This window comes from Castor canadensis, chromosome 3 (genome assembly GCF_047511655.1).
Source record: "Castor canadensis chromosome 3, mCasCan1.hap1v2, whole genome shotgun sequence".
NCBI classification, from domain to species: Eukaryota; Metazoa; Chordata; class Mammalia; order Rodentia; family Castoridae; genus Castor; species Castor canadensis.
In genome coordinates, this window is record NC_133388.1 from 11250651 (window position 1) to 11278069 (window position 27419).

Sequence of the window (27419 nt, forward strand, 5' to 3'; positions counted from 1 at the left end):
AAGAGGAAAAATGAAGAAAATTATTTGACCTACAGTGGTTATTTAGTAAATGTTTGTGGGATGAAAGGAATTCTTCAAAACTAGAGACTCAGAGACAAATCCTCGCAGAACATTCATGCTAAGGAATGTGAATTCATGGTAATTATGCAGTTCTGCCTCTAACCCTTATTGCTAATGGCTGGAGTTCGATTATGCCATCTTTGGCAGCCAAGGAAATGAAGTCAAGCAAAACAAAAGATGCTGCATGGGTTGGGTGTCCTCTGGCCATCAACTGATCCAAATAGAAGTTCAAAGCTCCAGATATGTGAACTTGGGACTTAGTCCTCAGCTCTGCCTTGTTCCATAATTTTATTGCCAGTGTGAACAATGGGAGATAATTTGGGATGGAAACAGTGGTTAGGTAGAAGACTGAATGCTGGCCGACCAAATCTAGGAGGGTGTACTAGACAAGGGCATCATGGTGGATCTAACTAAGAAGGAAGTGAATTAAACAGGTAAAGGTACATTTCTATATTTATTAAAAACAAACATACCAAAACCCCAAAACAAGGGCAGAAAAATTGGATGGGGGTGTTGTGGTTTAATATGTTTAATAAGAGAAAGATGGAAAGATTTTTAGTTGACTGTAAGATTGATCATATTCAATATTGGGACATGTCTGATAAAACAGAAATGAAATAAAAAGTGAATTTTGGTTGTTTTAAGAGAAATTTGCATTTAATGAAAGGAGAAATTGGAAGATAACTTTCTGCTTTTGTAATAAAATTATGTTATGTGGATATCACATAACCCTTGTTACATGAGGAAGGCACTTGATCTCTGTAGCATTATTCCCAAAAACCCATTACCCCAGTTCACACAGAAGGAAAACATCATCAGATGAACACAGATTGGGAAAAATTGTACAGGGTACCTATACCTCAAGAATGTCAAAACCAGCAAATATAAAGAAAGACAAAATAAGAGAACCTTAATGAAAATTTGTGAAATCTAGGTAAGTATGTTTTGTAAATAATAATGTGCCAATGTCACTTTCTTAGTTTTCACAAATATATTACAGCAATGTAAGATGTTAACAGTAGGAGAAACTGGCTGAAGGTGTGTGAGGACTGTCTTCATGACCTTGGTGATTTTTCTGTAAATCTATAATTATTGCAAAAAAAAGAAGAGGAGGCAAAGTAGTAGAGATAGATAGATAAATAGATAGATAGATGAAAAGAGAGAGTGAGGAAAAACTGAAGAGAGAGAGAGAGAGAGAGAGAGAGAGAGAGAGAGAAGCCTGAACATCATGTTCTTTGAGGAGTGAGGGCCATGTCTGGTTTATCTTGAAGATGGCCAGCTTCCAGAGTACAGCCAAGCAGGATCTGACAGCATGGTAAATAAAGAGGTTTAGGGTCTGTCTCTGTGTCCAAAGTCTTCAGGTCAAAAGTTGAGTTTGGGAATTATAAGGAAACATGTCTTTCAAGAACAAAGCCATGTGTCCATGAGGTTCAATACTGCAGGTTCAGAGTGTACCCGACTGCTGCTTGCTGCATACCTTCCAAAGCTTCTCTGTGTCCTCCTTCTCTTCATCCTGGAGTCAGGGATGTCTGAGATCTTCCCCACATCTCTCTCTTGCTCCAGTTCCTCTCATTCCCTGCCTCCAGCACCACCCTTCATCAACACCAAGTACCTGTTAGTTCCCAGGACCTGCAGCAGCTTTGCCTCTTCTTAACTCATAATTTTCCACTAAACAAAGCTAATAGCAGTCACAGGAAACACTTATTCACTATCTACTTGCTTCTATTTGCTAGGCAAGTACCCTCACAACACCCCCTGGAGAAATATGACTATTATTTACATTAGGGAATTATGGAAGAGTAATGTCACCCAGCTGCAAGTGGTGGTATCAGACTTTGCTTCCATTTACAAAGGTAGACAATGGCCTGCCAGCAATCTGAGCTCAGAATGACGAAACTAAAGTCTTACAGAAACCTTCTTCTTAGATGCAAAGATGCAAGTTGACATTCAGGGGGAAAGTAAAGAATATGAGGTGGAGTGGGGCTTTCAGATGGATGGAAGGGTGGCCTTCTAGGATGAGGTCAGTTGCATTTTGGAAAAATGTCTATAAGGACTAGGAGACCAGGATAGACAGGGCATCTCACTGGGGACTCCAAAGTGGGAGAGGCAGGCAATGGGGATGTAGGGGGACAAGGAAGCTGAGGCTGAGGTGGATAAACAGCCCCAAGCCTTAGACTGATTTGTAGGTATTCCATTATTTATTTATGGGGTTCCTTTGAGCAAAGTGCTCAGTCCACTGCTGGACCCAGAGTTGTGCATTTCACTTGGTTCTAATTCAACAGTTCAGTTCCAACTAGGACCACAGTGGTTGATCAGGAAGACACTCCTGCTGCAAACCATGCTGACTAGAGCCAGGGAGCCTCAACTCTGGGGCTCTTGCTTCAGGCATCAAGGAGAGGTCTTTTTCCTGTGTAGACTTGAACTTGAGAAGATGCAATGTTTGGAGATATTTTTCCACCAAGAGGTAAGAGCATGACTGAAATAGGTCCAAGCCAGGGAAGTAAGACTGAAGAGTGAGAAGGCACAGGCCCTGGTGGTATCACGTAATATCCTGCAACACACTGAGCCTGGAGCCAAATCTTCACTTGCATTCTTTATAGGGATCAAGTTGCTCCTCTAAGTCTATGCTATTTAGGGTTGGGTTTTATACTAGTTACTTCTGTGTAGCTGTGACCAAATTTTTTGATAGAAACAACTTAAACGGAGGAATTATTTATGTTGGGTCACAGTTTCAGAGATTTCAGTCCATAATCTTTGACTCTGTTGATTCCAGGTCTATGGTAAAGTAGGACATTATAGTGGCACCAGTACGTGGAGGAGGCTGTTCACCTCATGGTGGAAGGGTCCAGGGCAAGATACAGCCTCCTAGGACACACTCAGTGACCTACTTCCTCCAACCAGGTCACGCCTTCCACAGTTCCACCATCTATACAAATTTTGAAACCATCAATGAATTAAACCATTCACCACGTCAGAGCCATCATGATCTAATCCTCTCTGGAAACTCCCTAATAGACACACCCATGGGTGGGCTTTACTAATCTGTTAGGTGTCTCTCAATCCAATCAAGTTGACAATCAAGATGAAGCATCACTAGCTTTTTCCACTTTTTGTTTTTGGTCACTTACAATCCAAACAATCTTAACTTTATGCATTCTTTCAGGTTTTAACTCATTTAGCAAATCTTCATCCAGCTGCCATTTTCTGCTGAACATTGTACTAGGTAACAAAGGAGAAAGAGGATGGAGATAAAGGAGTTAGGAAAGTAAACAGTGACCACACTTGCTTCTGAAATATCTTCTTCCATGCCGAAAGTCTCCATGGGTATCTCTTGTAATTGCAAATTTTCTCAATAGCTCCTCCCTGTTTTAAAATGTAACTTCTTTCCTACTATGGATTGCCTTCTTCATTTTCCCAGAAGGGAACAGGCACTTCCTTGAGGTTCCCCCCATGAAAGGAATAGTTCAACTTAGTTTAATAAACTCTCTATCTTCAGTGGCATGCAGGCAGGGGAGAAGGAATGAGGGATCATTCCTACCATCACAGGAATCACCAAAGGTGGACCACCCACCTGTGCAGGAAGGCTGGTTGGGGGACAAGGATAACAACTTGGAAGGTTTCAGGTGGCTGAAGTGATTGTGGTAGCCTCAGCATGGATTTGGGAAGAGATAGCGAGAAAGTCAGGGGTGCACTCAAGGAGGCCCAGGAGTTGGACCACGTACAGAAACATGTCAGTTTTTCAATTCTTCTATCTTGGAACCCTTAGGAGGTCTTGGCTTTGCAAAACAACATATTACCTCTGAATCTGAATTTCTGAAATCCTGGCAGGGGGGCCAGTCCAGCCAGCACTGTTGCCATATGTGTTTAGAATCCCATGCACAATAATTAATTTCCATTCTGCAAAAATGAATAATTAATACTGCATCCCATGTTCATTGATCCAAACAGAAGTTGACACATATTAAGAGTCACACGCTGCTGAGCAAACTTTTTAAACGGAAGCATTTGATTAACAAAGCAACTTTAAAAATTCCCCATCTTCCAGACAATAGGAGTTGAACATATTCCAACCAAGAGGGCAGGCCGAGCAGGGGGTGTCAAGTTGTGATTTGGGGAAGAGGAGGGATGGAAAGATGGCACTCGTTTGAAGTTGCTGGTGGGGGAGCTGGATACAAAGGTGAAGGACGCTCCAGGGAGGGAAGAGGAAGAAAATCAGATGACAGCCTTAAAGGAATTTAAGAACTAAGTATTTTACTTTGATTTTTAATTATGTAGCCATGATAGAGAAATATGGGCAGACTGATGATAAAATTAGGGGCATAAAAAATCTATTTTAAAAACTGCCCATGACAGATGCTAGTTAGTAGACACAATAGAGCGCCAATGGCTTCTCCTAATAAGTTGAAATGTGGACCATGTTTGCAAATTTGTGAAGAGGGGAAGCTATACTGGGTGGTAGGACAAGGACCTAAAAGATCCCTTTTGATCAGAGACACCATGAAATGTATGGTAATTTAATTGCTACTATTTTCATGCTTACTAATGATAGTATGGATAATAACAAAACTTGTCTTTTCTGTGAACTATGGACCAGACACTGAGCTGGACACTTGAAATGCACTACTGGAAAGAGAGTGTCATGCTGCCCTTCCTCTCAAGATTAGGAAACAGATGGACAAGAGATCCCGAGCCCAGACACAGTGTGGAGGGTTGGAATCCTGACTTGAGTCTGGCTCCGTCATCCCAAATGTGCTTATTTTATAAAATGTGACTATATTTCCTTTGACAAGAGTAGAGGCAAGTTGGACCAGGGGTCCAACTTTCCTAGTTGAGGAAGATGGAGAAATGGCCCAGTTAGAATTTTCCTTGGGAACTTGAAGGTCCTAGATGTGCAATTCATTGACTTTTTACAAAATTCCAGGCTACCAGTATGGGTGTCAAGAAGGATCATGCCGATTTTGGCTGCCTGAACCTAAGTATGATTCTTGGAATGAGAGGAATGATGGTCTGGATGCGGCTTGCACATGTCAGGTGTTTCCTAAGGGTTGTGCTTGGCACTGGTGGCCCCTTTTAGGAGCACTCTAGACTTCCTGAAGGGTGAGAAGAGGCCTGAGGGAGTGGTAACAGCACTTGAAGCTGCTGCATGAGGACAGTTTAAGGAGCGCTTGGGTTTGCTGAATATGGGCTTTCTGAAACCAGGATCATCTTCTCTTCCCACTTTAGGGTCCTACTTGTGGTTTTCTGACTCAAACCAGATACCAGATGAGGGAGAAATCATCTCAGGGAGAAAGCTCAACATGAGAGGGACACAATGGTCTACTCCAGATGCCAAGGACTGGACATAGGGTTGGGGCAGTCAGAGGTGAAGAAGGTAATAATTCTCAAATCCTTAGACTCACTGTGGAGGATCCACAGTTGCCTGTGTGGAGAGGATAAAGCAGGAACAGAAAAGAGTGAGGGAGGGAAGAGAGAATAGAGCATAACTGGACAGAGATGACTGACTTGTTCTGGAGAGGCACCAGGCACATAACTGGAAGGCATCTTGGATGTCCAGCCTAGTCATGGACTCCAGCCAGGTCACATGTCTGCAAACACAGGAGAGACCCATAGGACCAGAAGAGTCAATGACAAACTGCCATATAGTTTGCCATCCAAAACTGATGGTTATATGGCAACAGGTAGGTAGAGAGGAGACAGTCTCATTGGGGTTACCTCTCTTCCATATGACTTGGATTTTCTCCATCAGCAGCCTGGGCTTATTCCTGGGATTTTTGCAATCTCTGCAAAAGCAGAAGCATGCCGTGTCTCTCAAGCCTTCCCTGAGAACTGTCGCCCTACTCCTTCCTCTATGGGCAAGGGTGAAAAATCGACTCATGGTCTCCTGATGGGAGGTGTTGCAAGGCCATTATGAAAGATGGACACTGGGAGGGGAATTTCTGTGGTACATTGATGCTATCTATGGGCTGAGCATCCTAGATCCTGCTCACAAAGGTGCATTGTGATGCAGAATGACTGCAATGTGACTCCTGCAGGAAAGGATGCTATGACTTGAAGCAGCACATCACAGTTTTAGCTGGAAAAGACTTAAAATTGTTTTCAACCAGACCCTCCTAATTTACAAATGAAGAAACTGACTATCAGAGAGGCTAAAAGAATTCCCTAAGGTCAGCTGCTATCAAGGGATACAGTGGAAGAGGCTTGGGAATTGGAGTGGGCTGGTACCAGTATGGTCCATATAGGTACCTTGGGCACCAACTCTGAGTTCAGGTCCTTCCCCTATAAACGGGGGCTGTTGGGGATCTGGGAAATACATAAGTCCTCTTCCCACCATATCAATGTCCACTCAACAAGCTTCTCTATGGAGAGCTCAGGCTCAGAGAGTGGCTGGGTTCTGTGGGAAGTCCCCTATAAGGGCTGTGTGGAGCTTCATATAGCATCTTGCTGGGTGCTAGAAAGACCCTGAAACACATGAGATGTCTTCTTTCTGGAAACTTCAGTTTTCACTGCTGAGTATGACTATAGTGAGATTTTTGTCTTTTCCTAACAATTCTCACATCCTAGTGTCTGACAGAAGAGAATTACTGTTTAAGGTAAATGTTGAGCTTCTACTGTATAGCCATATAGACGCAGTTAGAGGAATTAGAAACAATTTATTGATTTCTTTAAAAAAGAAAATAAGAGCATAAATATTATACCATGATGATAGGGGATTTAAGACACGGAGCACAACTCTGGTTAAAAACAGATAAGGGAATATTATGATTAAAAATTAATAGATGACTACAAAATTATTATGAATGGGTTAGTCAGTGAAGGGAACTCCTTGTTTTGTAACAAATGTCTTATTGAAGTTTTGACTTATTTCTAGAAGACAGGGTCTGGGGGACACAATCACTGTTGACAATTGTACTCACTAAAGCAGTATGACATTTTAGACAAATGTTAAAAAGCCTGCCTGGATTTTCAGGTAGCTCACTGGACCTAACCCAGGTTCAAGTCACACTTTGAGCAGCGGCTGGTGTATGTCATCGAGCAGTCAAGGAGAAAGGAAAGCTCCAGAAGCGATCTTGGACAAGTTCAGGGACTCTCTGGGGTTGTTTCTCTCCAGAAATAAATATATCCTGGAATAGGAAGCCTTGGGTCCTTCCAGCTCTGAAGGACTTGCAGCTTTGGATCTGCAAGTGCCAATGTGCAAATGCTCTGCTGTGTGCTGGTGAGGTAGTCACACATGCATATGCCCGCATGTTCACACATGTGCACATACACACACAATGACCTACTAAATCAAATACTGAAGCTCTAAATTTAATCAAATGCATTTTCTAACAACTTGAAATGAAGCCAGAGTCCAGCTGGCTGCAAGAACTGATGACAAGTGTGTGTGTACGTGTGCACGCACACAAACACGGATTGCAAAGACCACCTGAGAGCCAAGGTGGGGTGCAGAGAGAGCTTTGTGCTCTCATTTGCTTTTAGTGCTATTCATAGTTTGGAAGAGTTTGCTATTCTTGGGGTTAAACACATGGGGGACTGAGACCTCTAGCTTTGGGTATCTTTTTATTTTACTTTATTTTTGCCAAGTTTTTTCCCCCTGTTCTTCTAAACAACACAAAAATGTATTCTTTTAAAATAGAGGGAGTAGAGGAGCCCATGTCCCTTGTTCCTTCTGTGAGTGGGTTGGGTGCTGGTGGGAGCACAATGTGCAAGTCATTTGACTTGCTGTATTAGTTTTCATCAAAGATTCACAGTTTGCACATGACAGCTTCTTTGCATTAAAATCTGGACTGTAAAATTTCAGGGGTAAACATTGATCTTCCTTTTGCTTATTAACTTCCCCCATGCTCTGAGAAAATCTGAAACACTCTGTCCACCTCTGTTCTAGAGTTAATTTTTCCAGGCAAACACAGATCCATCCCTGGGGATCCTCCTCATATCCATCCAAAGGGACAGGGGAAGTACCCTGGAGGGAGAGGTTGCTGGGGATAGGGGAAGGTGGGATCCACAGGAGCCACAGGAATGAAGTCACCTCCCTCCCATGGCTTGTGAAGAGATTCGGGGGGAATCTCTTCCAGCCACCACACTTGGACATAAAGTGTTTCCGACTCCACCATGGAGAAGCTTGGTCATACAGACACCAAACTGAACTTTTGAGAGGAGGGTTCTTTGTAAATTCATTTAGTTGACTTTTTTCTTTCACTGTGGTGAATCACACATTGCATAAAACTTACCATTTAAATCATCTTTAAGTATAAATATCAGACAATTGTGCAACCATCATCACTGTCCACTCCAAAGATGAACTCTGTTCCCATTTGAAGTGAATCCCCAGTTCCCCTCTGCCCAGCCCTGGCAACCATTGTTTTCTCTATGTGTATGACTTGGAGCAGTCTGGGTGCCTGATGTAAGCGGAGTCCTACAGTATTTGTCCTTTTGTGACTGGCTTATATCACCTCAAGGTATGCTTGTGCCATAGGTTATGTCAGTATTTCCTTCCCTTCTAAGGCTGACTAGTATTCTGACCTATGGATATTGCACACTTTGGTTTGTACCTACAAATGCAGGTGTAGCAATGTGTACTCCACTTCCTCTTGTCAGTGCTTTTGGGTGTGAACCAGAGGAACTTGCTAGATCCCATAGCGATTCCTGTTTAACTCTTTGAAGATTGACAAGAATGATAGCTGACTTTGGAGTCTTGTCTCGGCCTGGGGTGCACAGATGACTGACTGGGGATCTTTAAGAAAACAGTCAGTCCTTTAGTGGCAAGGGGGCCTCAAGAGCCTTTGAGGGGTTATGCCACCTGTCATGGACATGGCTAACTGAGCACCACACCATGGCACACCTGACTCTTTCAACTTTTCATTTCTGTTCTGTATAAATTTTCTGGAGCATGAGGTACTTTACTGCAAGTTCTCTCCCAGAGCTCCACACACAGAGGTTATCAGACATATTACAGAGAGGAGACCTGGCTTGCAAGGCTACAGAGACTTGGTCCGGATGCCCAAGTCCACTGCCAGTTGTCTCCCTCTTAGGGTGAGACTATGGGTATAGAGGCAAGCTCTCTGGGCCTCTAATGCTTCCTTTGTAGAGCAGAGCTGGGGATACCATCCCAAAGAGTGAGATTTGCAATTACAGGTGATGTGCTCACTCACCTTGCTAGACATGGACTAAACAGTTGCATTCATCAATCTCGAACCAGACAATGACAAGACAGATTTCTATCCTCTGCTTCCAAAGTATGTCCGTCTTCCACTGCAATTTATTTAGACTTGGACTCAGTCTTCTTATCTGGAAAAGGGAACTCCAAACTATCTCCTTTCAGAGCAGCTGTGAGGAACAAATAGGGCAGTTGATGGCAAGTGCTTGCTCTGTCCTTGTCGTGAGTGAACACTTGCCATGTGTTAGCTGCTGGGCTAGGGTTGTGCAAACATAATCTCATGGCATGTGTCTCCAGCACGTCACCTTACAGGAGCCAAGGGAGTCTTAGAGAGAAGGAACCATCAGTTACAAAGTGGGATGGGGCGCTGAATACAATCTGATGCCTGTGGGACTCTGAACACTCGGCCGGTTGCCTTCGTGGATTCCCATGCATCAGCCTCTAGACCCCTCCTGCTTGGTGTAGCTTCAGAGTGATCTAAAGGCACGTTCTCCTCTCTCTATTTCTGGGCCAGGCCCCTGGCCTGCAATGAGAGAATGGGCAATGTCTGGTAGGAGGAGGCAGGCGGAGGCTGCCTGTGTTGTGTGGTGGTGTCTTGGGACTGACGCCACAGCCGGGCCGCCACTGTCTCTGCCCAGTTTCCTGAGTCTGGATGACTCTGAGGTTGCAAGTGGTTTCCTGTTTCTCTGCATCTCAGGACCAGCTTAATTGGAAAGACATGTCAGACTGGTGTGTCCAGCAGGCTGGAGATGAGAAGCAGAAGGAGAAAAATAGATGTGGAAGACTAAAAGGAGGAGGGGGAAAGAGGAGAGGGAGGAGAAAAGGGAAAAGGAGGGGGAAGAAGGCCAGTTGATTCATCTTACATCTGTAGAGAAGTCTGGCAGAGGACTCAGAGGAGGATGGACACCATAGACACCGGGGGGTGGGGAGCAGGCAGGCGGTTCTCTAGGGGCTTCTATGGACCACATGATCCAAGCCATTTGGTGCTAGGCAGTTGGAGGAGGCCACACAGGCTGCTCTCTGACACTCTCCTGCTGAGCAAGGCAGTTTCCCTGGCTCTTGAAACTTCTTTCCTCACGGTTAGACAGGTGTGGTTCTGCTTCACAAGGTAGTTGCCAGTGCTGGTCATGTCCTTTGTAATTGCCAATGTGCAATGCACAGAATCAGTCTCTCTGAAAACCTGGGACACAATCCGCAGGTGAACAAATGCATACAACTTTTAGAACCTCTTGTTTATTCTCCAAAGGAACAGGACAGCATGGGATGAAGTTTGCTAGTCCCCTGCAAAGTGTGTAGGGAAGGGAAGTTAAGTTGGCAATATCTATCTGTGAGAACTTGCCCCACGGAGGAAGAGACAGGCAGTGGGTTCTCTGCCCTCCTTGGTTTACACTCAGGTTATTCTTGATTTAGTGAAGAACTCTCCATATGTTAGCATCTTGCTCCCAAGTTTAACAATGAGGGTGGGATAGAAGCACTTTGCTCTATCTTCTGACTTCTCCAAATGTGTAATGAGCCTCAGTCTTCTCTTCTGCAAAATGGCCAGCAAGACACTGCCTTGAGGCTTGGACGGGACGATCAGAGAAAGAAGCTGGTATAGGGTCTAACACATGCTTAGTCACCATTCAGTCCTTTGGCGGCTGGTCCTCCTCCTAGCTATATAAGCTGTCAATGCATCTGGAGTTGTAGTTTCTGTACACAAGTCCCCAGTACTTCTGTCCAGCAACCCCCCTGCTCTTGCCATGGGGCATCTGGGCAAGAAGGGCAGACATGGAAGGCTCAATTTCACATTGTGAAGTGGCCTCCCACATGCCTGGGAAACCATGGCCACCACAAGCAGCATTCCATTCCCTGGTCCATGGCGGCTGGCCATAGGGACATACACTGGGCTCCACACATGTTGGCACATGAGCCGGTCTCCTGCAGGGCTCTGGGAGAGGAATGTCCCTCTCCTTACATTGCCTGCTACCCAACTGAAGTCGAAGTGGCCCAGGTCTGTGCAAAATAAACCTTTGGAGTGTTGAAGGTGTGCTGTTCAGAGACCCTAGTCTTCACTTCTTGTCCTGGTGCCTCCCAGGGGCCTTCCCATCAGGAGTGGAAGGTGATAAAGCTGGAGTCTCCAGCTGGTTCAGGCAAAATGGTGACATAGGCAGTGTTTTCACATGAGCTCTGACATGCACTAGCTGTGTGGGCTTGGATATATTGTGTCACTTTTCCAAACTGAGTTTTTCTTGTAAAACTGGGGATGATGATTGCTCTCTCTCTCTCTCTCCCTCTCTGTCTTTCTCTCTCTCTCTCTCTCAATGTGTGTGTGTGTGTGTGTGTGTGTGTGTGAGAGAGAGAGAATAGAGAAGAAGGTACAATATCTTGTAAATGGTAGGAGTCCCATAAAATTGAATTCACTCTCTCTTCCATTAAATGATTCTCAACTTCTTTTCAGAAACTAGTTATTAAGCACCTACTGTGTGCCCAGCATCACATTAAGTCATGGGAATATGATTGAAGGCACTTGGATATTGGTATCATGGATCTTGCAGCCTATGGAGGAAGGAAACCATGTAGATGAGCAAGCATCCCCAGAATGGCATGTGCCTGTGCAGGGGAAATGGAGAGTTATGGGTACATGCAAAGGGTATCCTTTTCATTGTCTAATAAATATTCTTGAGAAGCCTGTGATGTGCCAGACCATCCAGCACATCATGATGTACTTCCATGGATGATTTATCTTCCATGCTGTCACGTGGCTCGTGGTCTAGTGAGGTAGATGGACAGGTAAGCAGGTAGCTCCAGTGTTGTAAATTAAGACGCTTCTACAGTATGGGCACTGTACAAAAACATGCTTTTTAAAAACAACATTCCATAGGGAGGTTTCATTTGCCTCCACTCTGGACATCACAGCCTTGACTATAATGTTGAATCAGGTTTGAATCTTGATTCTACTAGTGTTATAATGGTCAACCCCTTGGCTTTCCTGGTTATCAAATATGAAGTGAGGAGATCCAATGAGGAGGCTGAACTCTACCTCCGGCTAGGGATTTTATCTGCATTAGCTCATTTGATCTGGAGAGGTAGATAAGATTCATTTCCCAGAAAGGAGGTGAAGTGACTTGCCGAGGCCACGTAGCCAGTGCGAAGTAGAGTAGGTTCCAGATCTAGACCTGTTTGTGTCCAAAAAACCCATGGATTTTGTTGTTATTGCACTTGCCTCTCTGGGTGGAACTAACTGATAGCCAATGTCCTGATTTTCACCCGGAATTTATCTTAAGGCAAAATATAGTGCATTTTTATAGGATGTCCTCTAATGGCCATTCCATTAGATAATGGTGAGTCTGAGTGGGTCCTCTTTAATTATAGGGCACTGTACATCATTTTGCCAATAGAAGGTGCCAGAGTCACCAGATCCCAAGGAGGTTATTTTCCTGACCATATTTGGAGGAAGCCCCAGTGCTCGCTCTCTATTTATCTAATTGATCCCAGGGCTGGGCAGTGGCGAGCCAACACAAGGCATTTGCTGACTGTGTACCATTCTATTTTTTGAGTTGAGATTCACAGGAAAGTAAAGCCACATTTTTTGCAGCCAAGGGGGGTGGGGAGAGGCATTTGAACAATGGGTCTTCTCCTTAGCCACCAGACTGGGCACAGTCATATTTGGTTATGTGTAGAGCAGGAAATAATTATTTATCGGTACATTTATTTTCAGGGCTCTGAGTAACAGGCAACTGAGTCCAAATATGGTTGAAGAAAACTTTGGTTCCATTGTATTTTGTCTTCTCTTCTTGGCCCTGACTCTTCTAGCTGTTACAATTAGCCTTGAAATAATTCCTGCTGCTTTTCTCTAATGAGTTAACCTCATTAAACACATAGACACACATGCATGCCCACATACTCACTACTTTTTTTTTTTTTTTTAGCATTCTAAAGGAACCTTGACATGGTTGAGCACTGAGCAAAGAATTGCCTGTAAGTGCCATGGGGACGTTGTAGTTAGAGTTGAGTGAAACACTGGCTTCATCAATGACTGGGTCTGGGGTGTTGTTCAAGAAGCTATTTGACTTCTCCATGTCTCAGTGTCCTCATCTGTAAAATAGATGCAAGGATTCCTTCCCACCAGGGAGGCTGCAGGGTGAAATGAGATGATAAGCTTCCAAGCACCTTGATGTACAGCAGGTAGTTTGTGTTGGGTTGGAGAGTGAGTCTCCAGATTCATGTTCTTTCTAGAACTTCAGTCTGTAATGGGGTCATGGCAGATGCAATAAGTTCATTTGAGGTCACACTGATGAAGGTGGGCCCTTAATCGCACAGAATGGTGTCTTAATTAAATTATCATGTGCAGTCTCTACAGCAGGATGAAGGCCACATGAAGACAGCAAAGGTAGGAGAGATATAGCTGCAAGCCACAGAGCATGGAGAGTCAAAGGCTCCCATCAGAAACTAGGACAAGGCAAAGAAGAATTCCGCCTGAGTCTCAGAGAGAGGGAATCCTGCTGATACCTTGATTTCTGACTTACAGCTCCAGAACTGTGAGACAATATATGTAAGCTACTCAGCATGTGGTGACTTTGTTATGGCCAACCTAGGAAAGTAATCTATTACCCAATGAATATTTTTATAAAGCACCCAGTACAGAACCTGGCAGAGAGGCCCAGCATTTATTACTTGCCCATGTGTGGTGTCTGGACAAGGCTAGGTAACTGGATGATTTGACGATGGCCAAGGCAGGCAGCCTGACCTCAAATGGCCCAGTCCAGCAATGTGAGCTCCCTTCTCTCTTCTTCTGTCCTTCATTTAGTCCTCTGCAGACAGCCCAGCAGAAAAATCTCAATTGCCTTTATATGTATTCCCATGACACACAAATCCAGGACAGGTTTATTTTACACTGAGACCAATGTATGCAAACTCTACTTACATATATAGTTCTTTATAAAGTAGCACATTGCTTGCAAATAGACTTAAGAAGTTTGCAGAGACGTTCTGAGGTGCATATTCTTCCCAGGAGGTGTGTTGCCATCAAATCGCAGAGTGGGCAAATGTAATTTATGCAGGCATACATCATGCTTCCAAAGGCCAGTGCCACTTCTCCAGGCCCCTGTGAACACTTAGTGCTGACAGTGCCTAAATAAACCGGTTTATTTACGGCACTTGTTACCTGTTTAAGACTAGCCGTTACGTTAAGTAACAGAGAGTGCCCAGACTAATAAATTTACAGCACGCCTGTTTGTTTTACGGAAGAATTTATTGCAGCAGTAATAACTGTCAGAGGGTGAGGATGGCGAAAGGCTGGAGCTGCACAGAGGATCCATCACACCACTGGCTTCCTGACAGCTCTGGGGGGAGCTCTTGTCCCAACCCGAGCACTGGAGTAGAGACCTGAATGGATGCAAGGAAGAACCTGGGATTCAGCTTCTTGGGGACAGGCCACCTCTTCTGTTTGACCTGGATGGGTGTGACATTTCTACATTATGGTGTGGTTTTGAGAACCCCATGGAGACTGACTTCCATAGCTTGAGGGGTGTCATGTCAGCCATTAGGAGGGGAATGCCAGGTTTCTAACCCTGGCTCACCAAGAGGTGGCCAGAGGAAAACCTCATGCACAATCTAGAGCCTTCTGTCCCTAGTCTTAATTCAGTTTGGCCAGGAGCCTGAGCTCTGATGACAAGATAGATTGGTGGTGTGCAACAGTGTGGTGATGCCTTCTGAAGACACGGGGTGAGTTCTAATCCTGAAATGGTCATTTGAAATTGGGAAACAGTAAATAAAATGTGTTTACATTCTCTAAGCTGTGTTTACCTCCTCTGAAAAATCAGGACAATCATCTATTGTACAAGGTTGTTGAGAGGACCAGCAGGGACGCTATTCAGGTAATGAGTATCTGATCAACGCTGACTTCGTTGGCTATTCTGATTGACTATTTATAGACTCTTGAGTCCAGATAAAAGGGAAGACAAGAAGAGGCTATAGTCTGGCTCTGTGTTCTCCCCATTTTTAGGAGGGGAAGAGGTGTATATGTTCAAGGATGTGCTGCAAAGTAGTGGCAAAGTCTTGGTGAGAAACCCGGTTTTCCATCCTGACATTGAGTCATTCATTCATTCCACAGGTAGTTACAGTGCACTTCTGTGGACTCAGTAGAGATGGAAGACTTGTTTTCCCTGCCAGATGGAGCTCTGGAGGTCTCTAGATCTCAGGTGTCAATCATGGGACCTGGTATGAAGTAGAAAAGCAGAGACATTTGTGAAACCATGGAATAACAGTTCCTGCCTAAGAGGGGAACAACAATATGGTCAAGCAAACAAAGGATTTTAGAAGAGTTTAGAGGTGGGCCTTTGCTCCTCTGGGTATGGGAAATCTTTCTAGAGCATGAAATACCTTCTTTTTGTCCTGGTAGTACTGAGTAGCCAGCCAGAGAAAAGTAGCATTCCGAACAGAGGCAACAGTATGAGGGATGACCACTTGCAATTCAAAAACAGCCTTTCTTGGTGCTACCATAGTGTAGGTAGGGCAAGATTGGTTGTGGGTACACCATGCTCTGGCAGGGTGATAGCTTGAAGAATCCCATGTGCTTTCCATGCATTCTCTGTTGTGATCCTATGAGGCCCTGTGATTAGACACAGGAGAGCTTTCTAGGAAACTATGTAGTTTATGGTCACATTGAAAATATGGAACCCTTTCTCCAAAAAGAATTTCAAGATAGCAATGGAAGAACATTAATTCAAGTGTAGGACCCTCCTGAACTTGAAGCCAAGTGCATCTGTTCAGGTCCCATGCTCAGGAAGCCAGCTTTGGTTCCATAGATGTTTGTTTATTGGGTGTCTTAGGTATGCCAGGATGGGTTCCAGGCACCAGAGATACAGCAGTGAACAAGGTAGAAGGCTCTTTCTTCTCCTACACTGTGATGCAGTGGAGGTGGGGGTGGTTCATCACAAACAAGCAAAGCAGTAAGTGAGCACCATGGCTCTGGATCATGATGAGTACTCAGGAAATAAAGGGTTTCAGGGATGGAGTGGAATAGATGTCAGGAATTGCTAGGATGGTGAGCCCCTACCTGGATAATGAGGTGTTACAAAGATCTGAGGGAACAGCACACCAAGCAAAGGAAAAGCCAAGTACAGTAGTTCACCCTCTTCTCCCCATCCATGGTTTTGCCTTTCCTGTCTTCATTTATCCGTGGTCTTCATTTAACCATGGCCTGGGAATATTAGGTGGAAAATGTCAGAAATAAACAACTCATAATTTTAAATTGTACACCATTGTGAATAGCCTGATGAAACCTCCAGTCCTCCTGCTCCATTATGTCCCAGACGTGAACCAGCTGTTTGTCCAGTGTGGCCACACTGTATATGCTACTTTCCCATTAACCACTTAGTAGCCATCCTGCTATCAGATGAACTGTCAAAGTATAGCTGTGCTTGTGTCAACCCTTAAGGAGTAGCCAGTGCTATGTCGCCTCATCTCATTACACAGGCATTGAATCATCTCCCATCATTAGAAGGGTGAGTACAGAACAAAAGATATTGAACAGGATGGAGATAGATAGAGAGCCCTAGCACTCACTCATGTAGAATATTGTTATAATTGTTCCATTTTATTATGACTTATTGCTGTTAATCTCTTACTGTGCCAAACTTATAAATTGTTATTATAGGTAAATATATATATATATATATATATATATATATATATATATATATATATAATATTATATATATTATACCGTTTTTTCACATATATACATATTTGGGGGTTGATAGGATCTACAGTTTCAGGCATCTATTATGGGTCCTGGAACAAATCCCCAGTGGATAAGGGGGATGGTTATACTTAAACCAGGAACATTCAGAAAGAGGTAATAATCTGAAGTGGCTACAGGAGCAATGATGTTGTCAAGGCTGAGTCTCCTGGGGCCCTGAAGACTGGATGCAAAGATGTGGAAGATGTGGAGGAAGGTGCTCCCACAGAAGCAGGAAGGCTGCTGTTCCAAGATGATATTCAGCAACCTCTCTCCCCAGTGACCTGGGGCCCTGAAGGAGCAGATGTCTGGTTGGTAACATAGCTCATAAGGGATGATGTAGGAAGATTGTATTTGACTGACAAGTCAAAGAACATTAGATGAACACTAATGCAATTGTCTTGTAACTCATGCCCAAGAAACATGAGCAAATTTTGATGGCATTTTGTTACAAGGATAAATAAATTTTCTTTTATTGAAATTTCTGATAAATATGAAAAGTGCTAATTATTAACTAAAACAATTAAAAATCATTTAAAATCACTCAGAAGTAATGATCGTCAAATTTTGGTAGACATTATTTTGAGTACCTTATGTATATAATGGGAAACATATTAATGAGTAGTTATAAAGAAGATGTAGATCTAGAAAAAAATTGTAATTCTGATTTCACTAAAAAGCAAATGCATTTTTTCACTGCAACGGGAACAAGAAACTGAAGAACAAATATTTCTTCATTAAAAATAAGATAAAAGTTATGGAAAGGCTTGATTTTTACAAGAACATCACAACTTCAAAGACTGAATCTTACTGTGAAAGAGGAAGAAATTATCATGTCCATACTTGCTGTCATCTCTTCCTCCACTCACTGATTTTTGTTGGTTTTATTACTTTTACATTTGAATTTCACCTTTTGTAAGTTTTATAGCTCATACTTTTTTGCATTTATATGTTTATATTTTTATAGTTGTTTATTCTCACTTCTATATTTAAACAATTCAGTGTTTTTGGCTTGTCTTCTTAACATAGCTTCTGTATCTTTGAGGATTCTTATTCTCAGCATTGTTGACTGGGGTTATGGTCCAGTAGATTGTTAAGGAATGACTCATGGCTGTGACAGTTGCTAAGTCATTGATAGTATCTGTTACTTTGATGGTTGAAGGCCAACTAGACTCTGTACGTGCTTTGGGAGACACAGATTTTCCTTCCAAAGTGTGTTATTCACATCTGACAAGTGTCAGCTCTCTTCTGTCATTGAAATCTGAGGTTCATTTCTAGGTAACTTGCTGCTTTTGCATTTGCCTAGCATGCATGAAAGCTGTATGATTTTTTTCGTCCTCTTCGATGGCCAGTTGTTTCATGAAAATTTGCTTGTATGTTGATATTTTATTTTTTCCCTGAGATATATGTATTATTTCCTCTGTACATTTTAGTATTTATCTTGGAAAATTTTCTTTTAAGATGTCACTGAATAATTTTAATTTCCCCTTCAGGAGCACCAATTATACGTGTATTGGTTCTTGCTTAATTCTTCTATATGAATGATCCTCAGAATAATCACTCTTCATTGATTTTCTTTCCCATTTTATTTTGTTTTTTCATGTTTCTTCTCTAAGTTTACTTTGTTCTCAATTTTATCTGTTTTTCCTTCTTCTAAAATGGCTTTTATCTCTAATATCATTTCTTCATTTTCTAGATTACAAGCCCTTTTTATCTGCGATGATTGTATGATTTCCTGGAATTCATTTATATGCAGAAAAATCCCCTCAAAGCTATATACAACTATTTTTCTGATCTTGTTTTCCACCAACACGAGCAATCCCTTCTACAGTAAATATATATGTTCACGGCCTCTTGCTGATGTCTCTTTTCTACTGTCTTTCTTGGTATTATTACAATTTTTCAATGCTAGCATTTTTTTTCAGTCTACTTACAGATAGATGGTGTGAAGAAAAGGTAGGAAGGAGTAAGCTGGGACAGACAGAAGCCTCAACTCTGGACAAACAGAATCTTTCATCCTCTTCACAAGATCTATTATTTCTTTTTATCCTATGGGATGCTTTGCCTTAGTTTTTATCACTTGAGATATTACTGAGGTCAACAGCAAGGGCTACGATCTTAAAAGTTCTGTCTCCTGTCCCTCTCAGAGTTCCACCCAACTGAGACACTTCTTCAGATCACCTGTGTTCTTGCATGAATTCTGGAAGAGCCTTGCTCACTTGCCCTACATTTGATACAAAACCCTAGAGTCATAACACAGAATCATTTGCTACATCCCCCGAAAAGCAAACATTTCCAAGACAACATACACTGCTTGAGATCCAAGGTAGGTGTGTCTTTGCTTAGAATCCTACACCTCCTAGGTTTAAACTAGGTGTTACTTGGCAGGTGGATGCCATGGTTTTTATTTGAGGAGGTGATGCTGCCACCAGACCATTTCTCTCTTGTCTTCATCTTTTTAAAAAAGATTGCTGTTTTCAGTAGGGCTTAAGAATTGAGGGTAGTCATTAATGAGAACTACAACTGCTTCTATTAAGAAACAAAGATTATAATTAGTGATTTGAATTATGGTCTTTTATTTTAGATAGTATTTAATATTTTAATTATCTTTGTATATGTCCTGTCATGGATTGTCATCTTTTAGTGTTCTAAAACTCAAACATTGTTTTTAAAAACCTACTACTAAAGTTTCTTGATAATAAACTTTGTCAATTATAAATACTGAAAAAAATAAGTTAAAAAAACTTAAAAAAAAAGAATTGAGGGTATAACAAAAATGCATTTTCTCTGCCATCTTCCAGTGAACAGTTCCTGTGACTTTCAGATTGAGAGAGATGATAATCCAAGGCCCATGAACTCCATTTTAATTGATAAAAGAGATGACAATTTAGCTGAAGAATTTGGATTAAAAAACAAGAGATTTGGGCAACTTTCTGTTGCTCAAATAAGTTTTGACAAGAATAACCTTAGCACAACAATTGCTATAGCTGACTGAATGTCCACTGTTGTGCAGGCACTTGACCTGTGCTTTGCTTATTTCAGTTCTAATCAAAACAACAGTGCTAAGTGAGGCTTCTTAACCCAATTTAACCAAAGAGGAAAAAGGAAACTGAGAATCCTAAAGGTCAGATTGCAGTGATAAATGACTGAGCTAGCATTCAAAATTGAGGGAGTTTGCCAGGCACCAGTGCTTCATACTTGTAACCCTAGTTACTTGTGAGGCTGAGAATGGGAGGATCATGGTTCAAGGCCATCCTGGGCAAATAGTTCTCAAGACCCAACACAACCAATAGCTGGGCATAGTGATGTGTGCCTATCGTCCCAAAGATGGCGGGAACCATAAACAGGAGGGTCATGGTTCAGGATAGCCCATGCAAAAAGTGAGACCATATCTCCAAAACTCCAAAATAAGCAGAATAAAAATCATGACCCAAGCAATAGAGCACCTGCCAGTAAGCTTGTGGCCCAGAGTTCAAACCCCAATACTGACCAAAAAACTTGAGTGAGTTTAACCCCATGCATGCCTCCTTCCATTTTTTTCCTCTATGTGCTATATGTAGGTCTAAAATCATAATTAAGAATTAGGAGAAATTGCAGAAAACCCACATAACTTTTTTTTCTCCATGCCCTTTTCATTCTCACTGACTATTTAAAAACAACTGGTGGCCTCTTTAAATACCAACTCCCTTCTCCTGGCTATTCTTCCACTGGTTACCAGCATCTGTTCATTAATCAGTTTTTAATGGGGATTGTTAGGAGGGTCTTGGAAAAGAAAGGGACTCCCCCTCAAATGACAGCTATTGTCTATCCTCCCATCAACATGTTCTATGCTGTCTGAAGAGAACCAACTTCAAAAACTTTGTAAATTCAGCTGGCCATAGTGGCACATGCCTAGAATCCTACCTACTCATTAAACAGAGGCAGGAAGAAGGCAACTTTGAAGCCAGTAAGAGCAAAATTAAAGAGACCCTATCTCAAAAAACAATATACAAGCAAAAAGATTAAGGACATAGCTCAAGTGGCAGAAGATTTGCCCAGCATGTGTGAAAGCTGTGCATCTGACCATGATGTCCTTTAACTCACACCTGCTAGTCATTCAAAACAAAACAGAGGGGCTTCTCCTGAGATTCCTTATGTGCTCTTAGTCTTCAAATTTTCTTCGTTTCTTATAGTACCTCTTCTTCTTCTTGTTTTTTTAAGTAGGATTTATTAGAGAGAAAGGAAAAGCTACAGTTAGAGAACTGCAGTGGAGCCTGGAAGCCGGTGGCTCATAGTACCTCTTTTGACCCTGTTCCTCTTCTTTCTGTGCCTGGCTTTGGCTGAGGAGACAATCCATTAGCCAATCAGGAGAAGCAAAGTAGATACCTTCCTGTCCCTACTGTGTGACACTCCAGCTGTCTCTCTCTGCCTTACTCCTTGGTGTGATGCGTATTGTCAAACACTCTTGTAATCATTTGTGTTTGCTTAAACAGATTTAAGTTCTTATTTTTTAGATGAGACTAGAGTGACTATTTCCACAGGATCATTGGACTCATTTTCATGGGTGACTAATAATCTCTACATGGAAACGAATGGCAGACAATTGAGAAAATCTGCTGAGATTCGACAGGGCATGCTGCAATTGACCATTTTTCAAAAATTTGGTTTCTTCACTCTTTCACCAGTAACATCTACTCTGTACAATATCTGAAATTGTATTTTCAACTTGACCTCCTCTGATACTCTTGGTCCCTGTGTTTGCTGTATCATATTGAAATCATCTGCGTGGTTCTGTTCCTCTAAGGTATTTTTTTGGGTTTGCATCTGCTCTGAAAAGCTTCTCCTCATATCCTCATCATCCAGCTCAGAGAGTAGCAAAAATTGAATTGCCTCGAGAATATTTCCTGCAGAAAACATAAAAAAGCTGATGTTTATATAACACTAAATCATGAAATCACTCTAAATCATGAAAAAAGCTGATGTTTATAGAACACTCTTTGAAAAAATGTCCCCATGATTAAAGAGCAGTGGAGCAGTGGGGAAGGGAAACTGTCTTCTTGGTGACCCCTGAGCCTGACTTGAGGCTGCTCCACACAGGACTTGACCATGGCTCTAAGGTTCCATTCAAGAAGCAGTTCTTTGGGAGGCCAAGTTCATGACCAGTGGTTACAGACATAAAAGGCTGCTTTCTACTTGTGAACCTTGACTTGACTTTCCAATGTTCAAAAAGTCAAACAACTTCCCTCTCTCTCTCTCCCTCTCCCTCTCTCTGTCTCTCTCTCTCTCATTAAATACTTGAGCCAGCATAGCATGTTCAGTACAGGACTAGTCAGAGGCAATGACAGTTCCCTGTAAAGTGAGAGGACATTGTACATCTATACCCATATCCTGTCACATACCCACCCCATGTTTCCAAAAATTCCTAGAAATCACATTATGTATCATTTATAGATGCCACTTATTGTCTTTGTTTTAAAAAAATATCAAAAGACAGCCTGGCACTGGTGACTCATGCCTATAATCCTAGCTACTTCTGAGGTTGAGATCAGGAGGATTATAGTTTGAGGCCAGACTGGGCAAATAGGTCATGTGACCCCTTCTCAACCAATAGCTGGGCATAGTGGTGTGCTCCTGTCATTCCAAGCTATAAGGGAGGCTGAGATCAGTAGAATCACAGTTCCATTGGGACAAAAAAGAAAAAAAAAATTTTGTGAGACCTCGACTGCAAGGGGAAAAAAGCTGGCTGTGGTGGTGCGCACCTGTCATTCCAGCAACTTCTGGAAGTATAAAATAAGAGGATTGAAATCCAGGCCAGCCTGGGCAAAAAGTGAGACCCTATCTCAGAAATAACCAGAGCAAAAAAGGACTTGGAGGGGTGGCTCACATGGTAGAGCTCCTGCTTAGAAAGTGTGAAGCTCTGAGTTCAAATTTCAGTACTGCTAAAAATATATATAGAGATATATATATAAGGACATTGAAAAGAGTTTTTAAAAATTCCAAATTTTTAGCTAACAGTGTTTCAACCAGACCCTACAAGTTGATGTCTTTTTGACTTGCCCTAATAATTCTAGAGTTTTCCCTGTTGCACTAAAGCAGGGACCAGGCCTATCCCCAGGTGTATGGAAGTGGGGAGAGTAGAACTCATTTGAACACTTGAACCATATGGATTGAGAGTGGGGAGCAAATTTTCCTAAACAATAAACAAGCAAACACCAGGATGTGCATTAAAGAACAAAAGGAGATGGGACCAAGTGGGCAAGTAGCGGATGTCCAGATGCTCCCCTGCCGTCTCTCATTCTACTTTGGAGTCCTATCCCTGAATGACCTTGGTCAGGAGGCCAGCATGAGACCTGCTGATGGCCTCTCCGAGGATGACTGTTCTCAAAGGTTTGCAGAACCCAACTGTTCACTTTTGCTCCTTTGGGTCAGAGTTCATCCTCCATCTATCAGAGACAGTTCACCTAGACCACCACCTGCTATGGCTGTACCTGTGTCTGTGACCCCCAAGTAGCAAACTCTTCCTGCATGCAGTTCTGTGATCTATCCCATAGAAGAGTCTGACTCATGTCCCATTTCTTCCGCATAGTCCCCAATCTGGGTCAATGAATGGGAATACATCCAATTGGTGTCAGATTGCAACCAATGCCCCCCAGCAAGTTAAGGGTTCATCTGAGACTTGAAGCCAGTTCTCCTGGATCTTACGTCCTTTGCACTATTCCAAGGAACCAACCACATTAGGAAATCAAACAAAGAAATCAACACAAAGAAACTCCAAGTGTGAATATGTCAGCCAGCCTACAAGCAGAAGAAAAAGCAGAATCAAGGCTGCTATTGGGTGTTGTTATCGAGGGGCACCAACGTACTGCCATCCTGGCAGCAAGTTCTTTGACATGCGGGGGAAGCACTGACTTCATTAGCTTGTGTGGGAGCCAGGGGGGAGATGTCCCTGGGAACTTCTGGCAGTCTTGTGGGGAAAGGATGATGACGGTGTGCTTCATATTGAACTTGGCATACATGGGAGTGATCGCCGTGTTCATAGGAGATCAGATGGCACTTCCAGTTTGTCTGCAAGAGCCTAATTACTGACCTGACACCCGTTGCTTCAAAAAGGCCCAAGAAGCAGCTAGCTCGCATAGGAAGCATCTGCTAATGCAATTACCCTGTCAGCTCTTTATCCACTTGTAGTCCTGTCATTAGACACTTTTTTTCCTTGATATCCTTAAAATGTAGAGTTACCAACCAGAGCAATTTAAAATGATATATAGTTATTTTTGACTCCTCTCCTGTCGAGGGAGAACTTCATAAATGATGTCAAAATAAACGGGATGTGAGAGAAACCTCAGAAACGAAATTTGTAAGGGCAGACACTGCTGGAGGAAGAGAAAGACCATCACCGGGGCTCCTGAGTGCTAATGAATTAATGGGGAAGCTGAGTTAATGAGTTCCGAGGAGGAGCTGTTGTCAGAAGTTTTGAGGTAATAGTGAGGAGTGATGGAGCCAGGAGGCAGAGCCACATTCCAAGTGGCGCTGATGGCTCCGGAAAGGGAAGGCGGAAAGTTAAAGAACTATGTCCCTAATCTTAGTAAAGACTCGGGAAGACAAAGATGGTGGGGCAAAGAAAAATGGGAAGCCTAGAGCTCTGGAGATACTAAAACTGATGACAGAGAGCTCTCAGGAAGATCATGAATCCTCATTTTTATAGAAATGGAGAGAAAGGGATGTAAACTGGAAAGACTTGAAAGACTGCTCCCAAATCAGCAAGAACTGTCTCAAACATAGAGGGGTGATTGATGAACAGAGGGAAGTGAAAGTTACTGTGTTGGATTTGGACTAGGTGATTTGCAACAATGTTTTTAATTCATTTATTATTGTTTCTGCCTTTGACAGAGGAAGGATTTAAAACTCAAGAGAGGCTTAATTATTTGCCCAAGGCTTACACAGCTCCTGGATGGTACAACTCTGCTGCTGACCAAAGTTTCTGGAATTTGCTGTAAAAATGCAGATGCTGTCCTGGGTTCAGAGAGCTCATAGCACAAGTAGGTGGGGGACTAGCACCCCAACAACAACATGTCATGATGAGCTAGGGTAGAATTAGCTCACATCAATCTGTAGTCTTTATCCTACTAGGCTGATAGTTCTACTCCATGCTGTGAGCATCAGCTCCATCAAAGATGTGAAATGGTTTTGTAAACTCCAAGGTCTCTGGGAAACTTGCAAGAACCCTCTGTGTATTTCTCAAGGCCTTGGGAAAACGCTGCCCAATTTATTTGGATGAACTCTTAAGGCAACCAGCAATCTGGGTTGTCCGAATATCACTAACACCTGCCACATGTCCAGATTGCTGTTGCTGACCTCAGCACTTCTCCTGTTTGCTTCAGCCCTTCATTTATAACTTTGGAGGACCACATTTAAGAGAAGCTGGGCATGATTTGAGGGACTTTCAGCCTGAGAATGAGGCTGATGTTTACCAGCAATGCTTCATTGGATGTCAGTCATGACACATAGCCATTTCTCATCTTGGCGCCTTCAAATACATTGTCCTCCTCATCTCTTCCACAAATGTCTCTCTTTCTAAGCCCTGTTGCACCTATGGAAATGTCCTCCATTGCACAAAGTGGGGGAGATTAGGCTGTCACATGTGGATGGAAACATCCACATCCTGTGGTGGTCTCCACTGCCCACTTGTCACATTGGCCTGTCCACACAAAGAGGGCAGGCAATTCTGATGTAGCACTGATGATCCAACACCAGTATGAAGGGTGGTCAGCATAAACAGAATTCAAGAAATATTTGTTGAGCCCTTCAATTATTATCTGAGTGTTTATAGGTGAGTGGATTCTCTTTTTACAAATTCCCCATCCCAAATCAGCCCAACTGAAAGCTGACTTCTTATAAATAATGGACAGTAATAACTTCATGAGGCCCCCAAATTTCAGAATTAATTACATTTCTCTTTTTACTAGGAAGATCAGAGCCCACTGTGAGGGAAATATAGAGCCATCAGGGGGCTTGCATTTCTAGTTACTCGCCTAACTGATAGTCTTTTTCTCCTTCATACTATAGGATCACACAGAGTCTTCCTCTGCTTATGTCTTTCTGTAGCCATGTCAATTCATTTTTTTAAGAAAAGGAGTTATGAGCTTTTTAGGTGCTCTCGGTGGCCTCCTTCTTAAACTGATAGGTCATGGTCTGTAGACTCACGGCATGTCTTGAATGATAACCTTCACTCCCTCATTCTCCTGAGGGTCTCTTAGACAAAGTACGGTACTGCATATAAGCACATTCAGATGAAAAATGCTATCGTTGGTGATAACTTCGAATGATAGAATCTTAATAAACTTTCTGTGTTTGATTGGTTGGGATAACGAGAGATACATATCATGTGTGATGGCTGCACGGCAGAAGATAAGCTGGTCATCATTTTCAGATAAAAATGCCCATCCATCCACAGATTGCAATCAGGGGTGCCATGGAGTTCTAGGTCTATTCCAGTTAATTAAATGCTAAATGAAATTCAGAGCTCTGGCTCCTAGAGCTTCAACAATTTGTCGCTCTGTGCTGCAGAGTCCAGATACAGCTGAAAGGTTTGGTGAGGGGCTAGTAGTTGCTCAAGAAATACTCATTTCCTTGCCAGTTCCTTTTTTTGAGAAGCCCTCTGCAGTGCTCCTTTCTTGTTCTGGTAGCTATGGGTCCCAGATGTTTGCTAGGGGGGGTCATAGGGCCTAGAAAAACCTTTGCAGCAGCCAACTCTATTTGCAATAGGATAGGCATTCCTGAGTCCCCATGTGTGCACTAAACCCATGTGGCACACATTCAGATGGAAATGATGGATCTATTATAACAAGTCTCTGTGAGGGAAATTGTTCTGGCCTTGCTTTCTCCAGGAGCCTGAATCAGACAATCTGTACTGGATTGTCCTACCTATGTATAACTAAATCATGGAAATTTTTCCTTTGAATGGTACAGAAGTGAGTTCCAACCACCACTGCTGAACACCCACTGCTGTTAACATCCAATGCTGATCTAGATGCTTCACACTCAATTTCATCCTACAACAGCCCTACAGGAAAGCATTGCTACCCATACAATCCTGAAGCTCAGAGAAAGTGTTTGCCTAGGAAGTGGTGGAGGTAGAATTCGGATATGCCTCTTGTAATTAATAGTATTTTTATATACTAAATAATGTGACCACACCTGCCACTGGAATTGTTTATTTAACAAATACTTCTTTGAGCACCAGTGCTCTGCCAGACTTTGTACTAGGGCTGGGATGATAGTGAGTAGCTGTTGATATATACTACTGCCATATCATCTATAAAAGCTCCAAGTCTTTCCTTCTACTCACTAAGGTCAATGACCTATTTGTCCCAGTCCAGTGTTTTGTGAGATGGGGCTTCTTACTGCTTCAAGTTGTCTTCGTCATAATGAAGACAGCTTTTTTTTTCTTATCTATACTCTTGTAAGTTTCCAAGATAGTGTCAACTCCAAGATTCTTCTTCCTTCATG